This window comes from Silene latifolia, chromosome 7, assembly GCF_048544455.1.
Source record: "Silene latifolia isolate original U9 population chromosome 7, ASM4854445v1, whole genome shotgun sequence".
Lineage (NCBI taxonomy): Eukaryota > Viridiplantae > Streptophyta > Magnoliopsida > Caryophyllales > Caryophyllaceae > Silene > Silene latifolia.
In genome coordinates this window covers 101953668-101970099 of record NC_133532.1, presented here as the reverse complement: position 1 = coordinate 101970099, position 16432 = coordinate 101953668, and the positions used below count along the sequence as shown (strand labels likewise).

The 16432-nt window shown below is 41.2% G+C and overlaps 1 non-coding gene across 1 annotated transcript; it reads left to right on the top strand.

Moving 5' to 3' along the window:
• Nucleotides 1-14734: 14734 nt before the first annotated feature.
• Nucleotides 14735-14841, top strand: LOC141593351 (small nucleolar RNA R71). The gene has a single exon (XR_012521440.1). It is a non-coding gene; the product is annotated as a small nucleolar RNA R71 (small nucleolar RNA).
• The last annotated feature ends 1591 nt before the right edge of the window (nucleotides 14842-16432 follow it).

Here is a 16432-nt window from a genome sequence, read left to right as displayed (position 1 = left end):
GATATGTGAGGCTAAGTGGGAAAGAAGGGCATAACAAGTATGGAATTGTGAAGGTAAGAGCCAAGCTAGTACCTAACGAACCATTAGAAACCGCATCCCATTCCTCCAACTCAAAATATAAACCATGCCTTTTAAAAGACTAGGCAACACAATATCCCAAACAAACGCCTCCAATTCATGAAGTAGGCACATGAGGCGTGTTCTCAATTCAACCAAAACTTTATTATTTTCAAACTCCTCTTTTTTTCTTTTCTTCTTTCTTTTTTTTTCTTTTCTTTCATTTTCATTTTTTTTTCATCTTCTGAACTGGTGGTCGATCGACCAGTGATGGCAGTCGATCCACCACTCTGCACATTCCAGTGCTCTCTGCCAGGTAAACATCTTCTTTTTTTTTTCATTTCTTTCTTTCCCTTCAAAATGACACAACCCCTTCACTCCTCATCAATACCCACTCCATCATTACAAAACGAACCAAACAGCATGAATCGACAAATTCCTCTACTACTTCCTAGCTTGGCACAATGGTAGGCTAAGTATGGGATGTAGTTGAGGGTAACTGGCAGTTATGGCTTATAGTGGAGTTAATGGGGTAAAATGAGAAAGGGGAGGATGCAATAGTTCTCAAAACATGCAACACCGACCACAAACCAATGCGTATAGGCAATAAGCAATCAAAACTCATACACGTGCAAAACATGAAATGAAGGGAGTACTACTCTCAATCCTAATTTAACCGGTCATGAATGTCACCAGTTATGGGCTCTATATCTCAGAAAGTATAAGTAGTTTGCCAAAAGTAATGAGTCAAGTCTAATTACCCGAAATGAATTCCATAACAAAATTTGAGAAATCACTTATAATTCTCGCTAAGCAGCTGTGAAAAGGCAAGGAATGGCATATTTGACTAATAGTGCAAAATCATCATTAATAACTCCAATCCGACTCAACTATATGCAAAAGTAAACGTGATATTTTTTATTTTTATGAATTTTCAAAAAAAAAAATTTCTTTGTTTTTTTTTTTTTTAAATGAATGAATGAAAAAAACAAATGCAAACAGAAATGCACTAAACATGTGACTGAAATGGAATAAAAAACAAATGCAGATGCAAAACAAAAGGCATATGCAAATACCCTCCCCAAACCAAAACGCACAATGCCCTCATTGTGCTCATCAGCAAATCACCAGCAGAAAAATGGGAGGATAAAAGCATAATAAAATAAAAGGAAGCTAATAAAGAAAGAAAAGAACTCACAAAATACGACCTCCCCAAACCAGCCAAAAGCGGGGAGGTCACCAGCATCTAATCTCCACCATCGTAATCAGAACCACTGTCCTCGCCAGACCCCGAGTCGCTCTCCTCCTCCTCCGCCTCGAAGAACGCGGTGGTGGCTCTCCGGAAGTGGAGGCACCGGCGTGGTAGTAGGAGGGGGCTCTGGCAGGCGAGGGTAGCCGCCCACGGGGGGAACAAAGTAGGAAGGGTGAGTCCAAGCACCCTGTGGGAGCATCCTCCCAGGGCTAACTCCTCGTAGAATCGGGTAGAGGGCTAGAGCCGTGTCTAGCCTGTCTTTGGTCAAAGATCCTGCACAAATCACCCAATACACATGACATTGCCCTCTGGTCCATGACCGGAGGGACAACCAAGGGAATAGGTGGTCGAAAAGTGGCCGGGTAGCCAGTGGGAGCAGGAAAGGAGGAAGAGGGTGCCTGTGAAGTGGAGGCACGAGCTCTCCTCGAAGTGCTAGCAGTAGTAGTGGCTGCCACCAGAGGAAGCCTGTAACTAGGCAAGGGCGCCGAGCTGCCCCCTGAACAGTGGTAAGGGGCAGGATAGGAGGGTAGCCAAGGACGGGGATGGGGTCACAGATGAAAGAATCGATCTTCCACCGTCTCTGGCGATCGACCCAATGGACGGCTCTCGCGTAAGGAAGGTCCATGAAGCGCAGGTCAGGGTCAATGGGGGCCTCCTCTCGAGGGAAAAGTAAAACAAGGCGGTTGGCGATACGTGTCACCAACCCGCCACAAGCAATGGTGGTCAAAGTGCCCTCACTTACAGTCTGAAAGTGAGCGGCAGTCAAGTAGGCAATGTTAAAAATACGGGCTATCCGACTTTCAACGTTCAGATAGCCCGCCAAGATAGAAAGCTCAATATTATTCACATTATTAGACTCTTTACGGCCACAAATGGTATTACCCATTAGCCGTAGAAAATAACGAAGAGGGGGCAAATGGACGGAAGTGGCCGTCCTTTTAGGCCCGTGAAAGTCACTGATGCAAGACCACATGACTCGATGAACATCAGAGGTATCCGAGGTTCGCCCTCGAAATAAAGACCCGCAAAAACCTAAGCAAAATCAGCTAATGTCAGAGAGTAGTTGACATTGAAAAGCCGAAAGGAAATGCAAGGGTTAGTCTTATTTTCCTTAAAAGCAGAGGAATTAAAAGCATAAGACGAAAAGAATTCGAGGGTCAAAATGTAGTATGTGAACTTAGCCATGTCCACAAGACCCATCATACCTGTCCCATTTAGCAGGGACACAACCGACTCATAACAGCCTAATTTCTCTAAAGTATCTTTATGGAGAAACCGGGTAGCTGTGACTTTCATTCTCGCAACAAAAAGGGAAAACTTAGCACGTTGAGTAGAATTAGCAAAGATAACCTGCGGATAGTCAGGTAGACTATCCGTAGTAGCCTCTATCATCAGTGGCGGTCCTCGTGGCCGCTTGGGAGCTCCTTGACTCGACTATCCCTCGTACATGTGCTCCTTCCCTTTCGTCATTTTTATTACCTACAAACAACCTATTAGCACAAGAATCCCCTAACAGTGTGAATTTAAGGAAACTCGAAACAAAATCATAACTGAAAAGCAAATTAGGGTTTCGAAATTTTTGGGGGAAACGGCTTTAAACACATCCTAGTTGCTTATTTGCTTTGAGAATCAAGGGGGAAAGGGTAGAATAAGCAATTAAAGTATAAAAATGACAAGAAATCAATCCCTAAAATCGATTTCCCCAAATCGATTTTTCCGTCTCAAGTGCACATTACTCGAAAATTTCGCATAAAAACGCAGTAAAATCGAAAATAGAGCATGGAAATGGGATTAGAGACATACCTTGAAGAAACTTGAAGATTTAAAGCAAGAAAAATCAAGTGTAAGATGATGCGGTCGTTTCTACACCAAAAATAAAATACCTAAGTTACTGCTAACAGAAGTCAGCGGCAAGTAGGGTCGATCTCCACAGGGAGGCTAAGTTGCTATCTATATGTCTAATTCGGTCTGTCAGGGTGTCACAGTGTGGGGGTTTTGAATTGATATTCTAAACTAAAGACTAAAGCGAGGGAAATAAATAAGAGAAATTAACAGCAAGAGAGAGGGGAGTATGCTAGGAGTCGGTCCACCGTGGCAGCTATCAGATCTTATACTATCGGGAATATTAAGGTGATTAGACTATTGATAAGAAGAGCTATGGTCGTCACCTTTCGGTCCTTAAACCGCCCTAGAGTGTAAACAGCTTAACTTTCGCCCTCACTGCAATACCCTATCGTAACTAAGCAAGCCTTCCCTTCCAATCTTTCGATCTAGGTCGGGGTTAACTAAATTTATGGGTCTCCTGCATGTCACTCATTCGACCTGATAACAATTAAATTGCCTAATACAATTCTATCGCAAGACTAATCTATTTAATACAGTTAAAACATTTCCACCACGGCTTCCCTAATCCTAACATACTATGGGGAATTAGCTACGCATAAAAATAAGGGAAACAAGAATAAAGGAAATAAGAATAATAAACATTAAATTAAAAAGAGAGAAAGGTAGAATAATTACTGAATTAAGAGATCCGGAAATGAAGAAGAACAAAAGTAACAGTGTATAGAGAAAGGGGAAAGAGTAACGTGGTCCCTGGATGGGTCCTCGATGATTACAAATGACAACCTTTACTCCTATTTATAAGAAATTAGGAGTAGGTTTAAACCTAATGACAGAATATAACCTAAAAAGCCCAGCCCGTAGCAAAATCCACTCGATCGAGTAAGGGAACCACTCGATCGAGCAAACTCAGTCAGAAAACAGCTCGATCGACCATGTATAGTGCTCGATCGACCGATTACACATAAGGGACTGGTCGATCGACTAAGGAAGCAACTCGATCGACTATGTATTCTCCTAAAACCACTCGGTCGAGTAATAAATCACTCGATCAGGTGGGTCTTGACTTCAGCAGCTACAATTCCCGTTAGTTTGACTTTGACTTGTCCTTTTAATGCCCGAAACACCTTCACGCATCCCAAGACAGCAATATTTCCCGCTCCAAATCTACTCTTCCTTCAAATGCATGCAAAACGGACGGTAAATGACTTGATTCTACTACTTTCTGGTTCATTCCTGCAATTAAGACAAAATATACCAAAGTAGCATATTCGGGGCATTTCGTAGCAATAAACTACGATAAAAGCATAGAAATACGTGCATAAAATAGGCTAAAAAGACTATATAAAATGCACGTATCAAATCTCCCCAAACCAAACCTTTACTCGTCCTCGAGTAAACCAAAATGCAACTAAAGGAACGGAAAAAGATAACTCAGAGCCAGCTACAAATGCCCACTTAAGCCAATTTAATGCAGACAAACTAACACTTATAGCTAAACAGTCAAATGCAAACGAGTTATAAGATGCTTATAAAAGTAGCTGAACCGTCGACCTTGCAAGACCTTTAATAATGGACTCTCACGGGTCACTCTTCTCTCATGAAGCAAGGGCAAGCGTATATATGTAAGAGAGGAAGAAAAATAGCCGCTCACCTAGACTACGACCCACATAAACATGTATGCAACTAATATGATAGACAATTCTAGCTACCGTACACACATTCCAACCAAACAAGGTCCTGTCACAGCCGAGGGCTTACAAAAATATGGTAAAGTGAGGCAATGGGTAAGAAAAGGCAAAACATTTATGGGAATGTGGAGGTATAGGTGATCAAGCTAGTACCTAAACAAAACCATACTGACAACATCCGATTCCAACTCAATTATGGAATAAGCACATGCCCTTCACTTGGCATAAAACTCACCAAACCGAACCAAACATACTCCTCATATGAAATAAGATAGAACATAGGAGTAGAAACCGTCAACCAAACAACATCTTTTTTTTTCCTTTTCTTTTCTTTCGGTTTCTTCTTTTTCATTCCTTTTTTTTTTCATTTTCCCTTTTTTTTTTCGATTCTTTTTTCTTTTCTTTTTTTCATCACGTTTTTTCAACTCCTTTTCTTCATAAATACCAACTCCAAAACAATAGATACAAGCCAAACTTGATACAATGAAATATATACCGCAAAACAACAATCTAGACTAGCTTGACAAGGCAGGATAAATTTGGATGTAGCTAAAGGGTCAACTGGCAAATTTGGCTAATGTGGAGTTAAATGGGTAAAAATGAAAGAAAGGGAATGTAAGCACCTCCCTGCATGTGACACCAACCACTAACCCGAATGTATGACGGCAAAAAGCAATTGAATTTCATATATGTGCAAATTAATGATACATGTTATGCAAGGAGTAACTACTCACAATCCTACATGAAACTGGTCATAAATGACACCAGTTTATACGGCTCTAAATCTTAGAAATTATAAGTAGGTTGCCAAAATTTCAGGTCAAGTCTATATGTTCAGCTGAATTAAACATTAACTCGTAGAAATGCAATAAGACAATGCTAAAAGATAACAGTTTATTGCAAGGCTTAAGCAAAAAGACAATTATAGAGCAATTTCATCATTGAAATCTACCGTTCCGACTCAACCTGTATGCTAAAACAAACGTGAAGTTTTTGAAATTTTTCGAATTTTTTGAATTTTTATGGAATTTTAAATTTTTATGAAATAAATAACAATGCAAACATATATTAAATGTGATAACAGAAATGCAAATAAAAACAATATGCAGACACAGATATGGATGCATAACCTCCCCAAACCAAACCGTACAATGCCCCCATTGTACCAAAACATGGAAAGGAATGCAAACTGAAGGAGAAAGAGAGTAAATGCGGAAAACTTACAAGACGCGCGAATAAGGGGACCTCCCCAAACCGACCATGAAATGGGAGGTTGCTAAAGGTCCGGAAAACCGTCTCAGGAAGCTAATCCAAGTCAAAAACACTCGATATCCGTCCAACAGTGGTCGATCGAGTGAGTGGGCATCCAAGAACAGCTCGATCGAGAAGAAACTAGGTCGATCGAGTGGGTTCTTACTTTACAGGTACTCGATCGAGTAGATATTTCACTCGATCGAGAGGATTATCAGAAGAATACTCGATCGAGTAGATATCCAGTTCGATCGAGTGATCCTCAGCGTGTACCTGCAAAACACAATGAAAAACAGCCCGCAAACTAACAAAATCAAGCATACTGAGATAGTCTATGGTATAAAACCATTTATTACAACTGAAATTGAAATAAAAACAAAATAAAATCTCCGGGTTGCCTCCCGGGTAGCGCTAGGTTCAGTCAGGTCCCAGCTCGACCTTCTTTTCTTTGAGCCTCTCTAATGATCACGATCAAAACAGCTCAAAGCGCGCAGCAACCTGTCAAATAGCTGCGCATGTGCTACACAAAAGCATAAGTAGCACAAAAGTGGAATAGCAAAGTGGGAAATAAAAATGTTTAACTTTTTAAGCCGAACAAATTTCCTATGGGCGCTCCTAAATTTATCCACAAAATAAAGGAGCGCGGGAGCAATTGTCAATACATTATGGTTTAAATTCAAATTAGCAATTTTGAGATGACATGTACGGTGAAAATCAGTTAAATTATATGTCCACATGGGAGGGGGTAAAGCATTAAAAGGACATGCATGAATCAGACGAGGTAATATACAAACAATAATAAAATTACCGTTTACTACCTCAGGTTGGTTGCTCTCAACCCCGGAATCACTGACAAAAGAATGTGATACCTCATCCGGGCTAGGAGCAATTACCGCCTCAACTGCTTCTTCATCTACCTCCTCAGTGGAATCTGCCCCGTAGATCGCAGCTTCAAGTGTATCCGACTCGGCTGTGAATAGGGGAGGTTCACCGTAATCATCGTCAGAGTCGTCATCCATATCAAACCAAAATGACGAACCAAAGCTCCCAATGGCCATTTCAGTCGATCGAGCAGAGTAATCACTCGATCGACCACTTTCCTCCCGCATCTCACTCGATCGAGTGACAAAACCATTCGATCGAACATCATCCTCCTGCAATTCACTCGATCGAGTAGGAAGACTACTCGATCGAGGACTGTCTTCTGGAAATTCACTCGATCGACCATTGTAAGTCACTCGATCGAGTGATTCTTCCTGTACAGCGCTGGTATCCTTGCATGCATTCTGAAAATACGATAGAAAGTCTTCATCTGAAATATGGAAATCATTTTCAGCATCGGGCAACGCGGGTTCTTCATGGGAAAAACCACTCTCGGTCAAGCACACCTCTTCCGGTTGCCGATCATCCACCCCAACTGTTAACCGAGCAATTTCAGATTGCAACTCAGCAATCTCAGTGACTTGAGCACTCATATGTCTACCAAATTCCAGAACGAAGGATCTCAGCTCCGCGATTTCTTTTTTCTCTACATCACGAAGATCCTGTTGCGGTGGCCATTGATGAGGTGGATGTGGCGGCACAACTACGGCTGCATTGTGCTCAGCAGCACCACATCCCCAAGATTTCTTCCTTTCCCAACTAGCAGGTGACTCAGCTTGGGCTTCGAACTGAGCAATCAGTCGGGAGACAGATGTCATCTTGGCAAGAGGGATCGAAGGTACTCAAGCCTTCCCTTCGATAATCTCCCTCGTGAGTTTGTCTAATAAACCCGTAAGCCTATCAAAACAGCACTAAAAGAGAAAGATAAGAACAGCCTCAAGGTACTTAGTCTTCCCTTGAGGCGAAAGGACAAACAAAATAAAACAGATAAAAAGCGTCGCCTCCCCGGCAACGGCGCCAAAATTTGATACGGTCGTTTCTACACCAAAAATAAAATACCTAAGTTCGCTAATGAAGTCAGCGGCAAGTAGGGTCGATCTCCACAGGGAGGCTAAGTTGCTATCTATCTGTCTAATTCGGTCTGTCAGGGTGTCACAGTGTGGGGGTTTTGAATTGATATTCTAAACTAAAGACTAAAGCGAGGGAAATAAATAAGAGAAATTAACAGCAAGAGAGAGGGGAGTATGCTAGGAGTCGGTCCACCGTGGCAGCTATCAGATCTTATACTATCGGGAATATTAAGGTGATTAGACTATTGATAAGAAGAGCTATGGTCGTCACCTTTCGGTCCTTAAACCGCCCTAGAGTGTAAAACAGCTTAACTTTCGCCCTCACTGCAATACCCTATCGTAACTAAGCAAGCCTTCCCTTCCAATCTTTCGATCTAGGTCGGGGTTAACTAAATTTATGGGTCTCCTGCATGTCACTCATTCGACCTGATAACAATTAAATTGCCTAATACAATTCTATCGCAAGACTAATCTATTTAATACAGTTAAAACATTGCCACCACGGCTTCCCTAATCCTAACATACTATGGGGAATTAGCTACGCATAAAAATAAGGGAAACAAGAATAAAGGAAATAAGAATAATAAACATTAAATTAAAAAGAGAGAAAGGTAGAATAATTACTGAATTAAGAGATCCGGAAATGAAGAAGAACAAAAGTAACAGTGTATAGAGAAAGGGGAAAGAGTAACGTGGTCCCTGGATGGGTCCTCGATGATTACAAATGACAACCTTTACTCCTATTTATAAGAAATTAGGAGTAGGTTTAAACCTAATGACAGAATATAACCTAAAAGCCCACCCGTAGCAAAATCCACTCGATCGAGTAAGGGAACCACTCGATCGAGCAAACTCAATCGAGAAAAACATTTCGATCGACCATGTATAGTGCTCGATCGACCGATTACACATAAGGGACTGGTCGATCGACTAAGGAAGCAACTCGATCGACTATGTATTCTCCTAAAACCACTCGGTCGAGTAATAAATCACTCGATCAGGTGGGTCTTGACTTCAGCAGCTACAATTCCCGTTAGTTTGACTTTGACTTGTCCTTTTAATGCCCGAAACACCTTCACGCATCCCAAGACAGCAATATTTCCCGCTCCAAATCTACTCTTCCTTCAAATGCATGCAAAACGGACGGTAAATGACTTGATTCTACTACTTTCTGGTTCATTCCTGCAATTAAGACAAAATATACCAAAGTAGCATATTCGGGGCATTTCGTAGCAATAAACTACGATAAAAGCATAGAAATACGTGCATAAAATAGGCTAAAAAGACTATATAAAATGCACGTATCATAAGACTAGATTTCAGGTGAAAATCGCGAAAAAGGGGGGTGAAATTAGGGTTTGCTTATGATTTTCTGAGTTTGTGAAAGTGAATGAATGAATGAGTGAAAACTTCCCTTTTTAGTTGTATTTTGATCCCGCGGAGTGGTCGATCGACCACTTTACTCGGTCGATCGACCGGTCTTTCATTTAACAGCTTCTGGAGTCTCGTGTATTGGTCGATCGACTCATTGACCCAGTCGATCGACCAATATTCCCGCATGATAACTTCGCTTTCTCGCTTGATCGATCGTTGAACCACTTAGTCGATCGACTGCCAACGCTGGCAATTAAACCTTAATTCGTCAAAAATTCATTTTGCCATCATAATTTCCCGTCTTTCTCTCACAAACATCCAGCAAGCCACCTACGCACTTTGCATAAAATAAATTCCTGCAAAAATTATCAAAGGCGCACATATTCCCAAACCAAGGAATTGCAAATTAAAAGGAGTTAAAGAATACAAAAGAACTCAAAAATGCAAATTAAATGAAATAACAAAATAAAAATTCCTAAATTACAATTAATTACAACCTGGGTTGCCTCCCAGTTAGCGCTGGTTTAAGAGGTCCTGCACGACCTTTTTACTTCACTTTGCATCATCCGATAGCGGGTCGAAGTATAATACCTCGACTTTCCCAACATATGCATCTGATCCGTGATAATGCTTCACATATTGGCCATTAACCTTGAACCTTTCTCCAGCTAAGGTCTCTAATTCCACTGATCCGAATTTTGTAACTGCTGTGACCGTATAGGGGCCGGTCCACCTGGATTACAGCTTACCAGGAAATAGACGGATACGAGCATTAAAAAGGAGTACCTTATCGCCAATATGGAATTCACGCTTGATGATTCTCTTGTCGTGCCAGCGCATTGTTTTCTCTTTGTAGATCCTAGCATTGTCATAGGCTAGCAGCCTAAATTCCTCTAGCTCATTCAGCTGTGTCATGCGTTTCTCACGAGAGAGGTTAGGATCCAAATTCAAATCACAAATAGCCCACCAAGACTTACGCTCTAACTCAACAGGTAAATGACATGTCTTACCATAAATCAATCGGTATGGTGACATCCCGATTGGCGTTTTAAACGCAGTTATATAAGCCCATAAGACATCATCTAACTTAAGACTCCAATCTTTCCGTGATTTAGAAACAACTTTAGCTAAGACTTCTTTCAATTCTCTGTTTGAAACCTCAACCTGACCACTAGTTTGGGGATGATACCCCAAACCTCTACGATGTTGGACACCGAATTTAGTCAATAAAGCACTAAGTTGTTTCTCTTTAAAATGCATTCCCCCATCGCTAATGACAACCCGAGGGACACCAAAATGATGGAAAATAATCTTTTTAAACAGTTTAATCACGGCCTTTGCATCGCAATGGGGAGTAGCAATAGCTTCCACCCATTTGGATACATAATCTACAGCTACGAGGATATATTTATTACCTTGACTGCTCGGAAAAGGTCCTTGATAATCAATGCCCCAGACATTGAAAATCTCAACCTCAAGAATGCCTACCTGTGGCATCTCATGTCTCTTGGAAATATTCCCCGATCTTTGACAAGCATCACACTCAGCAACAAAATTGCGACAATCTGCATGCAAAGTTGGCCAATAGAAACCAGATTGGAGTACCTTAGCTATAGTCCTGGACGGACCGTGATGACCACCATAAGCAGAAGAGTGGCAAGCCTCTAGGATATCCTTCACCTCCCATTGAGGTACGCATCTCCGGATGAGACCGTCTGCGCATTCCTTTAAAACATAAGGATCATCCCAAATATATTGTCTAGCATCATAAGCAAACCGCTTCTTCTGCTGCCATGAAAGCTCGGGTGGTATCTTACCTCTAACAGCAAAGTTATCAAAATCAGCAAACCACGGAAGTGGATAAGACCCTGAAGTAGAAATAGCTAACAGACTCTCATCAGGAAAAGAATCATTAATAGGTAACGAATCCTCCCTTTATGTCAGCTGCAGACGAGATAGGTGGTCAGCTACCACATTCTCTGCTCCTTTCTTATCTTTGATCTCCAAATCAAACTCCTGCAAAAGGAGTATCCACCTCAAAAGCCTCGGCTTCGCATCTTTCTTAATAAAGAGAGTCTTCAACGCTGCATGGTCAGTATAAACAATAACCTTAGACCCTAACAAATAAGACCGAAACTTGTCTAAGGCAAAAACTACAGCTAGAAACTCCTTCTCAGTGGTAAAATAATTATTTTGAGCCTCATCCAGAGTTCGGCTCGCATAATATATGGCATTCAAAGCTTTATTCTTCCGCTGTCCCAAAACTGCACCGACCGCATAATCGCTGGCATCACACATGATCTCAAATGGGAGGTCCCAATCAGGCGGCTGAATGATTGGCGCAGAAACTAGGGCCTCCTTTAACTTGTTAAAAGCGGCAAGGCACTCATCAGTAAATTCAAAGACAACATCCTTAAGGAGCAAATGTGTAAGTGGTTTAGCAATTTTTGAAAAATCCTTAATGAAACGCCGGTAAAAACCAGCGTGACCAAGGAAACTCCTCACTCCTTTAACATTCACGGGAGGAGGTAATTGCTCAATCACCTGCACCTTTGCCTTATCAACATGTATACCTTTATCAGAAATTAGATGCCCTAACACAATTCCTTCATTGACCATAAACTGACACTTTTCCCAGTTTAAAACAAGATTAACATCTATACAACGCTGCATGACTTTATCAAGGTTAGCTAAACAACGATCAAAGTCACTACCATAAACCGAGAAATCATCCATGAATACTTCCATAATATTCTCTATATAATCGAGAAAAAAATCCCCATCATGCACTCTCCGAAAGGTAGCGGGGCGTTACACAATCCGAAAGGCATTCTACGATATGCAAAAACACCCCCGTGAACAGGTAAAAGTGGTCTTACTCGATCGTCGGATGAATAGGGATCGAAAGAACCCCGAATATCTGTCTAGAAAACAGAAAAATTTGTTAGAGGCAAGTCTTTCAGTCATTTGGTCAACAAAAGGGAGGGGGAAGTGGTCTTTCTTGGTGGCGGCATTCAACTGTCTATAATCAATGCACATCCGCCACCCTGTCACTACTCGAGTTGGTATTAATTCATTTTTCTCATTTTTAACCACGGTAGTCCCTCCTTTCTTCGGGACTACCTGAACTGGTCTAACCCACTTGGAGTTGCCAACTGTATAAATAATACCTGCATCGAGTAGTTTCATCACCTCAGCCATAACAACTTCCTGCATCTTCGGGTTCAACTTGCGTTGACCCTGTCTGTAAGGCTTGTGGCCTTCTTCTAACTCTATCCTGTGCATACAAACATCAGGGCTGATGCCCTTAATGTCATCCAAAGAGTAACCCAAAGCCTTCCTGTTTTTCTTAAGCACACACATCAAAGCAGACAGCTGGTCATCATTAAGTTTAGAGCTAACAATAGCTGGGTACTGCTTCGTATCATCTAGAAAAACATACTTAAGATTAGGAGGAAGTGGCTTATGCTCTGGCACTTTTACCTCTACGGCATAGACAGAATCAGCTTCAATGGTGTAGCAAGTGTTTACCAAGTTCTCGTTGGCTAGGCTCAAGAGCATCTCATCTTCTTCCTCATTAAGCTCGTAGCTCTCCATTGAGGCTACCAAAGCATCTGGCTCCTCAGCATTCTCCACTGTATTACCTGCACACTCATCTAAACGGGTTAGATCAACTAAGGGATCCTTGGCTAAGGATTACCTCCAATTACAAGTAACAGCCCTGTCAACAATATCAATGGAATAACACGTGTCCTCATCAGCAGGTTCAGTCGCCTTGTGAGCAAGACTGAACTCAATGGTGTCATCCCCTACCTCTAAGGTGATGGTTCCGCGTTTGACATCTATTACGGTTGTTTGTATGTAAAAACGGTCCGCCTAAAATAATAGGTATCGATCGTCCTCTCGCAATGTCCAAAACAACGAAATCGACAGGAATAAAAAACTTACCCACTCGAACGGCTACATCCTCTAGAACTCCTATAGGTCTCTGAGTCGATCTATTTGCCATTTGAACGGTAATATCGGTCACCTTAAGTCTACCAATATTTAGCCTTTCGCAAACAGAATACGGCATGACACTGACACTGGCCCCTAAGTCACAAAGGGCCTTTCCAATTACATGGTTACCTATAGTGCAAGGAATTGAAAAACTACCCGGGTCCTTTAATTTAGGTGGTACATTAATTTGTGAAAGAGCATTACATTCTTGCACAAAAGAAACATTACCATCATCACGAAAATTTCTCTTACGATTTAAAATATCTTTCATAAATTTAGCGTAAGAGGGTACCTGGGTAATTAAATCAGTGAACGGAACCGTTACCTCGAGATTCTGGACCATCTCCAGAAACTTACCAAACTTACGCTCCGACTTAGTAGCCTTGAGACGCTCGGATACGGATCGCAACATCGTCGTAGGATCAGTAACCTTCGGCTTCCGTAAGTTTAAAACCCCCGTCAAATCATCAATGAGTGAAGAATCATGCGAACTAGTTGACGGATTTGCATCCTGCACTGGGATTTCAGTCGATCGACTGGTATGAGTGGTCGATCGACCAACTTGGTGGGCGTGAACAGTTCTGTTGAAATTGATTCGTCGGTGACTCGATCGATCGACCGAGAATGTTGGTCGATCGATCGATCTTTGGGTGTGAATAGTTTCGATCGAAACTATTTTATCTCGACGCTTGATCGATCGATCGACAATGTTGGTCGATTGACCGAAATATATCGCAATTGAGCTCGTTTTTGCAGAATTTAAACGAGCTTCTTCATCATTTCGAGTCTTCCTTTGGCTTGTCGGGACTTTCATAAGAGAGGCCACTTCCGAGATTAATGGCATTAATCGTTTCAATTGGCCCTTCACATTTGCTTGAAGAATTAGCAACTTGCTTAGCCTCTATATTCTCCAATTGCTTCACAAAATTCTTTGAGGACTCAATCCCTACGCTTCCATATTCGCCACTTGAACCAAAAGGAGTTGGACCATTTCTCTCAACTTCTCGATCTCATCTGAGTTTTGAACAGGTATTTCAACTTTCTCCTTGGAAGCTTCAGAAATCTCGAGCTTCTCGAGACGGGCAGTAATAGAAGTTATAAGTGTCACAACGGCACTCATTTCATCACTTTGCTTTCGTGACTTTCCACGTGAACTTCCAAACTCAACTCTATGGACTGCCATCTCCTCAATAGTGTTCCAACCTTTACTCTGACCGGTATTGTTTTGGAACCTACCATTAGCAGCTGCATCCAGGATGACCTTGTAATCATCATATAGAGCATTATAAAATAGGTTGCAAAGATACCATTGCTGGAAACCATGGTGAGGGACAGCTCGGACCAAACTTTTGAAACGTCCCCATGCTTCGCAAAAACCCTCATCGACTCCTTCTTTGAAACTTGTGATTTTACTTCTCAAGGCGTCAGTCTTTGAAAGTGGGAAGTACTTCTTGTAGAAGGCTAATGCTAGAGATGTCCAGTCCGTGACTCCAGTTGCTACCCTATCAAAGTAGCGGTACCAATCTCGCGCTGAATCCTTCAAGGAGTATAAGAACATCAACCCCTTTACTTCATCCTGAGTCACCCCAGCTGGTATAGGTATGGAACAGCAGTAGTCTGTGAAAATCTCCATATGCTTCAAGGGGTCCTCATCTGGTAGACCAGCAAACTGATTTCGCTCCACTAAATAAGAGGAACGAAATTCGAAGTTACCCGTAGTAGGGGTAGGTAACTGGTGCCCCTTTGGAAGATGGTGTTCCTTTGGCTGTAGATTATCATACATTGTAGCCATAATTGCCAAAATGAGAGTACTCAAGTCTTCCTCTCAAAAATCTGTCTTCTAACTGTGCAAAAGCAAAACTAGAAGTAAAGGTAAGCAACGGCCTCAAGGAACAAAAGTTCTTTGAGACAAGAAAAATAAACTACAATAAAGCAAACAAAATTACACCGTCTCCCCGACAACGACGCCAAAATTTGATACCGTCGTTTTGTATCAAAATTAAATTTATAATTCCAAACTAAAACTATAACTAGTGATAGTAAGGGTCGAACCACAGAGAGACAAGGTTGATTTTGTTTGCTATTTTTCAGTCTATAAAAGTAACAATTAAATGGGGGGTTTTGAGATTGGTTGACTAAATTGACTAATTGCTAAAATGAAATTTCTAAACAAGATAAAAAGAGGATCGGGAAATTCGGTTCACCATGGCAATGGTCAGGACAATAAGGTAGCAGAAATCCTATAATACGGTCTCAGGGGGTATAAGCAAGCCTTTCGATCTATGCTCAAATTAACCTTGCGGTCTTCTAATTCCCCGAAATTTCTCAAAGCTTTCACTCAAGAGAAATTCCAATCCAATGATAATTCTAATTACTAATCTTTCAATCTAGTAAAAAGGCTTATCAAAAGACAACAAGATCGATACGGAAGAATTCATGCTAACAAACAATCCTAATTTATGCCATAGCTCATTTCGTTCCCAATCAAAACAATTAGCTACGCATGACTAAAACTACAACCATTGCTAAATTGATAACAAAGAACAAGATTGACATGATTGAATTTAAATAAAAGACAAAAGACAAGAGATGAAATTCTGGAATTAAATTGGTAAAACAAGAATTGAAATAACAAGAATTAAAAGAAGAAAGGAATTGCATAAAAACTTACTAATTGAATTCAAGAACAAAGTATCGAATTCGAGGTTTTCCGTCCGTAAAGCTAGATCTAAAAAAAAAACTGAGTTCTTTAATAAATGAAAAGCATAACCTAATAGTTGCTGTGTTCTACTGATAAAAAGATGCCAAAGGTTAATTACAAGTTGGGCTTTTAAAAGTCTAACACGAAGAAATAATTCTCAGCTCGAAGACTGGTCGATCGACCGGTCAGCATGGTCGATCGACTGGTAAATGCAGAACAGCAGCTTCTGCTTGATTTCAACGGTCGATCGACTGGTGGGAGCGGTCGATCGACTGGTAATGCTGTGCAGTGGCTCTTTTTGTTCCTTCAAATC